At 43.7% G+C, this 6,430-nt stretch overlaps 1 pseudogene; it reads right to left on the reverse strand.

The window, feature by feature from the left end:
* Nucleotides 1-3,322: 3,322 nt before the first annotated feature.
* LOC136656152 (5S ribosomal RNA) lies at nucleotides 3,323-3,439 on the reverse strand (annotated as a pseudogene).
* Nucleotides 3,440-6,430: the final 2,991 nt, after the last annotated feature.

The raw sequence follows: 6,430 nt of genomic DNA on the forward strand, positions 1-6,430 counted from the left end.
CCCTTAGGGGAGCGGTCCAGTTGAGGGTGTCCCGATGGTGCTGCCGCAATCGCGGCACCGCGGTAACCCAAGGGTTTTCCCCCTCCCCAAGGCCAGCACAACTCTCCAGGTAAGTGGGAAAATCCCTGGGTTCCCACAGCACCCTGATGGCTGCAGTGCTGTCAGGGCATCCCCCAACCCCAGGCCCCACCCTTGCCAACACTTAGTGTGTTCCCAATGTCCTAAGAGGACTTTGGAAACTGCTGGTGTAAACAGATCATTAATATTCTCGAGTGTTTGAAAAGGATGTTTCTAAATTCTATAATTTAAGTGAGGCAGTCAAAGTATGAACTTCCTCAGTTCAGAACTTCCAAGGTAATGACAAACCAAGCCCAAACCTCTCTGAAGTTTGACCTCAGTTCGTGCTATACCTTATATAGTGGCAGTGGTGATAATAAAGAGATAGTGAAGATTGCTATAGTGGCCTTGGTTAGAAAACATATGCAATTGGGGGCACTAGACCTTTGAGAAATTTAGCAGCAATAGCCGTTTTTGTTGTTCTTACTGATAAGTTACAGTGCAATCTTATGAGCGTCTGCTCAGAAATAAGTCCCATTGAATTTATAGGGCTTACCCCCAGTTCAGAGTATATAGTCTGCAATATAGGATTACAGCCCAAAATCAGTTTTCAAAGCAGTATCCAAGGGACAAGGAAGCAGTTGGTCAAACTGCACATGTTAGATTATATAAAAATTAAAAATTAAAATAAATGATAAAATGTCTTCGTTATGAGGAAAGGCTACGGCGTTTGGGCCTCTTCAGCCTAGAAAAGAGGCGCCTGAGGGGGGGACATGATTGAGACATACAAAATTATGCAGGGGATGGACAGAGTGGATAGGGAGATGCTCTTTACACTCTCACATAACACCAGAACCAGGGGACATCCACTAAAATTGAGTGTTGGGAGAGTTAGGACAGACAAAAGAAAATATTTCTTTACTCAGCGTGTGGTTGGTCTGTGGAACTCCTTGCCACAGGATGTGGTGACAGCATCTGGCCTGGATGCCTTTAAAAGGGAATTGGACAAGTTATTCAAAAATATTCAAAATATTCAAAAACCACCCAGTACTATCTAAAAATCCTAATTTCTGCCTTATGCATATCATCACTGCTGTTTTCAGGGGCAGAAAAATGGGGTGAAAGTAACTAAATGAGCGAATAAATATTTGTGTTGATTTTATATATTGCTCTTCCTCTCCTGGTTGGGAGGTACCTATAGAAGAACTTGGGAGAGCTGGTTGGGAGGTACCTATAGAACTTCACAATAGAAGTTAAAATGCAATCTAACGTCTAGGAAAAGGAGGACATCTAAGTCACCCTGTAACTCTTTCTACCACTTCCAGGAAGGATCTACTAACTCATGATGCCTTTGTCTTTTTTTCTAACTCAGAGAGGGAGTAATCATCGTACACTTTATCCCTTCTTCTCAGGTAGATGTACTTGAAGTACATCTTGAGGCCCCTTCCACCCAAGCTTCTGTCTGAAGAGTTTCTTGAGCCATTTCTTAACCCCCTTTTGTGTATCCTAGCAGCACTGGACAGCATTGACTCCAGGCAAGCTTTTCTAGTGCATTATGTTGTCTACTCCTGGCAAACATTTCTAGTGCATGCTCATTCCCAACATCGTATTTCAGTCTCGTGCTATTATTAATTATAAGGTCTTTAAGAAACTGTGCTTATGAAAAGTCTGTTGGGCAAGTTTCGTCTAAGATGAGGTTTCTATTATCTAAGTCTGTGGTTCTCAAACTTTTAGCTCTGGGACCCACTTTTTAGAATGAGAATCTGTCAGGACCCACCGGACGTGATGTCATGACTGGAAGTGACATCATTAAGCAGGAAAATTTTTAAAACAATCCCAGGCTGCAATCCTACCCACACTTAATGAGGAATAAGTCCCATTGATCATTGTTAAAAGCATATACATTGTAGCCTGTTCATAGTACAGATCTGTAACATTTCCCCAAATGCACTCACATACCATGGTAGCATCAAGTCTAATATATGAAAAATAAAATATTGAAATGAATGGGGACCCACTGGCTTGTGACCCACCTAGTGGGTGTCGACCCACAGTTTGAGAAACACTAATCTAAGCTAATCAAAAACTCTTTAATGTTAATAATAGTTAACCAAAGTATTAATGATAGTTAATGATAGTTGGAAACAAAGTATTCTGTGAATGGGTACATGCAGGAAGCAATTCTGGTGAACGCCAGCAGATAACTAAAACATAAGCCCCTGAGAACTGGGGCTTAGTAAACCTTTTCTACCCTGCACTATGTACTACTGCTAGTTAGCCTGACTGCTTTTACTAACTACTTGCTATTCTCTTGTTCCTTTTTCCAGACAGCTGCAGGAGTTCTTTGCCAGCACGGCTTGCCTTTGTCCGTATCAAACTAAGTTTCCCTTGCCGTGGTTCTTCCCCCATTCTCCATCACCCACCCTTTTGAATTAGCACCCCCTGCAATAGACAGGAAAGTGTACCTGTTAGAATGCTCTGAAAACTGTATGTAACACTTATTGCTATGGCAGATTTGCTAGTGCAGAGCCCAGGGGCTGAACAGGTCTTAAGAACACCTTTATTATTATTTTTTTCCCCAGTTGAAATTCCTTTCACCTGCTCTTGGGGTGCACACCTGTTCTACACTGGAAACATGCTTGTTAAGGGTGCCACAAAAGAGCACAGGTTTTTACCAGAAAGTTGAAGTTTGTTGACTCTCTATCGGTATGGGGTGGGTGGGAAATAGGCATTATGTCCTGTGAACACAGCTGGGAGAGGGAGCAAAGAAGTATAAAGGGGTGGGGAGTGTGAAACCTTTCACTACTCTCAAAGCAGTCTGCATTTTTATACTCTTTTTTATAGATTTTTAAGACTGAAAACACTACACAGGTGGCAGAGAGTGTGAGGTTAAAGGCTGTTCAGCAAACTCTAGTTAGTTACTTATTTGGTTAACTGCAGCGCAACCTCAAGATGGGCTGTGAGATTTGGAAGGGTGCATGTGTATGTTACACTATGGGTCAGAAGGGGTCCTTCTGCAGACCCATACAGGGTAGGAGGCTGCTGGAGAGTGCCTTGGGATAAGGAGGTATTTTTCCTCTTACCCTGTGTGACAACCCAGCCTGCCCTATGGGGCTACTTGGATTGGTGCCAGCTGTGTAGGGTTGCCTGGCCCAGGAGTGGGGATTGGGATACAGGCTGATTGGGATACAGGCTCCCCCAGAAATACCCCCTCCCTACCCTGGTAGGTAGGTTGGCAACCTTCAGTCTCGAAAACTATGGTATAAGCCTACAGCACCTGGTATTTCCAGGTGGTCTCCCATCCAAGTACTAACCAGGCCTGACCCTGCTTAGCTTCCAAGATCAGATGAGATCAGGCATCTGCAGGGTAACAGTTACTGCCCTGGAACACTCTGCTACCACCTTCTCCCACTCCCTGAGCCACCTGGCACAATCCTACCAGTGCTGGCAAGCCAACCCAGATCCTTGCGTCAAACACGTACCTTGTGGCATGTGTGTGACACAAGGGAGGGAGCCAGAGCTGGGGGCCTGTACTGGCACAAGTCAACATTAGGATTGGACTATGAGTCACAGAAGGAGGAGGAAAAACTGACAGGGATACTTTCTTCACATCCTGAGTTAATTATGTTTGCTCACCACTAAACCTGTCCTCTTAGAATATGCTGATAATCTGGTCCAAGGCCTCTGCCTTTTGAGCTTGGTTAATGTCATAGCTTTGTGGAATTTTAACATGCTAAATGAAACTGGATGAAGGCTTTGTGTATGCATGCCTGTGTGAAGTATTCATTACATATTGAAACCTTTGCGAGAAGCTGAGAAGAAAGTACTTCAAATGTGGGCAACTTAAACCCAAGCTGCATGTTACGGGGTGATGCATGGGTGCTGCTGACATTAGTCTTTGCCCAAGATTCCTGTGAAGTTGAAAAAGCATGTGATAGAGTATCCCTGCCTACTCCAAGTCACTGCCAATGAACCAGCACCAAGGAGAAGATATACTAATACTGTATGATGCAGGGCTGGTCCAGCCTTGAAGCTGGCTGGTGTGGCATGTATCTGTGGCAGATAGTGTGGAGTGGGTGGGTAAGGGGGCAGTATAATAAGGGTGTCCTCCAGTGGTGGTTCTAGCCATTGTGCCATCTGGGGCAAGCCTTGAAATGCTGCTTCCCCGCCACTCATCAGGTGGTGGAAAACATAATTGCCACACAGTTACTATTCAGAACACTCCTAGTAGCTGCACAGTGTGTGAAATGGAAAGCTGGGCACTGCATATTGCCTTACCCCTTTTCTACCCAGTTCACAGGTGTACACATTTTATCCCTGTTGCATATATGCATATGCATATATATGTTGGGGAGAAATGGCTTAATGTTCATGCAGAAGCATTAACAGGCATTGCGAGAGATGCTCAGAGATTTCACTACTGTCCTGAGAATGGGATGGAACAGAACCCTGAAGAATAGTACTGCTAGCTATTCACACTCGCTACGCTGGAATACAACATCCGCAGTGGGCCAAAAAGGGACAGTGATTTTCCCAGGGACTGAGTATAAGAACACAGAAATATTTAGAGCATATGAAATTATGGTGCTACAACTGCAAGGGAAGCTTTTAAAGTAAATGCTTAAAGTTGGACACTTTAAAGAAAAGGGGGAGAATGCAGCTCTCCAGGACAAAAATTATTTAGGTTCTCAATAATAAATGAGTGAATTATGTCATATGCGACAGGTGCTCTAGAAATACCCTATAACCCTCTGTGCAGTGGCGTACCCAAGGGGGCCAAGGGGGGCAAATGCCCCAGGCATCAGACTTTGGGGAAGGGGCCATGACCCACTCCCCCCGCCACTGTTCTTTTTGCACAGTCGGGAACTGAGGATCAGTATTCAGATGCCTTAAGAATTTCTAGTGGAAAAGGACAATCCTATTATAGTTTTCTGCATTTATAAATACCGTTCAAGTTTGCAAAATGTGAGTTTTCTGCATTTATAAATACTGTTCAAGTTTGCAAAATGTGGTTAATTGTGTATCCTATATTGGTTGACCTGTTTCCCCTGGATTTGTTATTTCTCTCTGCCCCACTTTTTCCTAGATGCTTGAAAGAGAAGTGTGAATGGATGCTATTCTGCCATAGGCTGTTTGGTTGCAACGCCAACATCTATTTTTTTTCTCTTGCACAGTGCTGACATCTAGTGGCTGAGGAAATCATGGTGACCCTATAAAGTAGATTTGGAAGTTTTTGCTCAGATGAAACTTGGAGGGATTTCAAATGGAAGTGTAAAGTGTTTCAGTAAGATGAAGCACAATTCCTTAGAGGTTCGTTCATCTGCTTTTGCACAGTTCTTTAGGTTTCTGCTACATTCTGAAAAATTCAAGCCAGATTTGGAGGTTCCTGTTGCGAAAATCATCCCAGAAATTTTGAAAAAAGCTTCATTTATAAGATTTAATCACTTGCATGAAACTCATAGGAAGAATGGACTATAAGATGAGTGACAGCTACATTACAAGTCGTCCCTCATTATCTGCTGAGGTTCTGTTCCAAAATCCCTACTGGATAAAAAAATCAGTAGATAAAAAAACAGTGGAAAAATAGATTTAAAGACCCACTTCCTGGTTTCTTGCCCCTCCATTGCTCCTAATAAAGTCATGCTTCAGCATTTGCAGGGGTTTGATTCTGGGACTCCCTGCTGATACCATAAAATGTGTTAAATAAAAGCAGTTTAAAAAAAATTTAAAAGTGTGTTCCTTTACAATTTACAATAAGTTCCTTTACAAGTTCCTTTACAATAAGATGAACTTATATGAATGAATGAAGGTCTTGCAATAGCTCAAGGCCTATAAAAGGCCTTGCAGAAAGCAAGGCTGGCCTTTCCTTTGCTGCCGCTGCTGCATCACAGATGTGAAACAGCAAGCAGTGGAGGGAGCCCTCATTCCACAGCACATGCAAAGAGGTCAAACAGTTGCCTTCACGCTGAGAGCAGTTGTGTCCAGCCATTGTGGGCTGCAGTTGTGGGCTGCAACAAATCTCTGGAGGGCCAGGGGCTCATTGGAGACTAGGGGCTCCCTGAAGGCTGCATTGAGAGGCCTCGAGGGCCACATGTGGCCCCAGGGCCGGGGTTTGGGCACCCCTGTTTTAAAAAAAGGGAAACAATCAAGGGGAGAAAGGGGAGCATCCACACAGCTTTCACACAATTAAATTAAAAAAAGAAAAACACTCACAAAATGGCTGGACATTGCTATGGGAAGAAGGAGAAGCTGGTGCCTCGGGCTTCAGAGGTGCAAAGGAGGAGAGGGATGATAATATAGCACTACTTAAGTCACACCATTCTTTCAAGTAGCCAGTCATGTCTATGATGGCAGTAGTTCTCCAAGGCAGCGG

The sequence above is a fragment of the Tiliqua scincoides genome, chromosome 6 (assembly GCF_035046505.1).
Source record: "Tiliqua scincoides isolate rTilSci1 chromosome 6, rTilSci1.hap2, whole genome shotgun sequence".
NCBI lineage: Eukaryota > Metazoa > Chordata > Lepidosauria > Squamata > Scincidae > Tiliqua > Tiliqua scincoides.